General features: G+C 35.8%; 1 pseudogene; it reads left to right on the top strand.

Annotated features, from left to right (window-relative positions):
- Positions 1-839: 839 nt before the first annotated feature.
- Positions 840-917, top strand: LOC121042162 (uncharacterized; annotated as a pseudogene).
- Positions 918-2044: the final 1127 nt, after the last annotated feature.

The following is a 2044-nucleotide window of genomic DNA, read 5'->3' as shown; positions in this document are numbered from 1 at the left end:
CCTAATTCCATAATGTCCACTTATGTGTTGGCATTTTTCTTTAAAAAATTGCTTTCTTTTCTTTTCCTCTCTTTGTTTTAATTTTAATGTTAATTTTAATTTTAAAAATAATTTTTATAAATCTCTGAAGTAAACAGGGTTAACTTTTTTAAAGCTTTTGTTTGTTTGTTTATTTATTTATTTTTAAGTAAGCTTTACCCCCAGTATGGGGCTTGAATCTGTTACTCTGAGATCAAGAGTCACACACTCTATTGACTGTGCCAGCCAGGCACCCCTTAATTTTTTTTTAAATATCAGATTAGAACATATCGATTCTTTTTAAAATTTTCAACATATTATAACCTATTCCTATCATTATTTATTTCAATACTCAAATTATTGCAAATCTAGTCAGTGGGAGCCCCTTCAAGCTGGCTCCCTTGTCGCCAACACATTCGTTACCATCCATTTTTGAGTACTTCCTTACTTTCTGGCACAAGATGTTCTAGGTCGTGGAACATCTTGTAGTCTCCCTGCCTAGTACTCTCATCCTTGTACTCTCCCTGCCCCAGCCCTGGTATCAGCCATTTTCTTTAGGAGCCTTCCATTATAATTAAAAATAATATAAACTGGAGCAAACTCCTTTCCTTCTACCTCTTCTTTTCTTTCTACTTCCCAAATTTGTCGTGTGTGTGTGTGTGTGTGTGTGTGTGTTGTCAAGATCTATAGCATCACATATTAATCTGTACCCACCATTAAACTAGTTCATTCTTAGCTTCAGGATTGTTTCTAAAAATTAAAAACCAATAAATGAGATGCATTTTATGATCGTATATAATCCTCTTTAGAAACAAATATGCAGCTTTGCGCAGTGGCAGTATCGTAGCCAATGAGGTTTATCCGAGACGCGATTATTGCTAATTGAGAAACAAATATGCAGGAGCACCTCAGTAGCTCAGTCGGTTAAGTGTCTGACTTCAGCTCAGGTCATGATCTTGTGATTTGTGGGTTCGAGCCCTGCACCGGGCTCTGTGTTGACAGCTCAGAGCCTGGAGCCTGCTTCAGATTCTGTGTCTCCCTCTCTCTCTCTGCTCCTCTCCACCTTACACTCTGTCTCTCGTTCTCTCTCTCAAAAGTAAATAAACATTAAAAAAATGTTTAAAAAAAGAAACAAATATGCATTGGGTGTCAAATTTTAGTGTAGATATGAATCTCCTAAAAGGCCTGTTAAAAATTCACATTCCTCAGCCCCACCTCCCAGAAGCTCTGAATCCATTCATTTAAGGGGTCTGGTGATTCTAAGACATTGTGAAGTAGTACTGGGTGCATAAAGAAAGAAATAAAATCCCATGTCATGAAAGTTTGTCAGCTTGATTGAGAAACTTTCAACTGTCAGCCCCTAAAGAATGCTTTTGTTTTCTTTCTAGCTGTGTTCCATTCTTCTGGGTCCCAAGCTATTTCTTGTATCTTGTATCATCCACTCTCTTGGATTCTTTACACATTTTCTGCATTTTCCAGAGTAATTCTTTTTTCATCTTGGATGTGTGTGCTAAAATTTCTGAACCATTTTGAAAAAAAAAAAAAGAGAGACTTCATTTTGCTCTCACGTTTAGGGGACAGTTTGGTTTGATAAAAGAGAAGTCTGTTGTTCGTCTGATTTGTATTCTTGAGGCAAGATGCTTTTCCCCTCTGAATTCTTTTAGGATTTTTTTCTTTATTCTTAGGGTTCTAAAATATCATCATGATGTGCCTTGGTATAGATATGTTTTTCATTAACCCTTCTTGGCCCTTGATGGGTTCCTTTAAATCTGAAGATTTTTATCTTTTTTTTAAATTTTTTGCCAAAGATAATTTTCTTTTAGTATATCTTCTATTATTTTTCCTTCTCCTTGAATACTCATTTTAGACTAATGTTGGACTCCCTAGATATATTCTCTATGCTTCTGAACATGTCTTCATATTACACATCTTTTTGTTTTGCTCTTGGAGACTTCTTTATTTTCCAGTTTACAAACTGTGTAAGTGGGTTGGGTGTGTTGTTAGTCTAGCTTTCCTATTGAGGACT

This window comes from Herpailurus yagouaroundi, unplaced genomic scaffold (genome assembly GCF_014898765.1).
Source record: "Herpailurus yagouaroundi ecotype Mexico unplaced genomic scaffold, PumYag 184, whole genome shotgun sequence".
NCBI classification, from domain to species: domain Eukaryota; kingdom Metazoa; phylum Chordata; class Mammalia; order Carnivora; family Felidae; genus Herpailurus; species Herpailurus yagouaroundi.
This window is presented reverse-complemented; position numbering and strand designations above follow the sequence as displayed.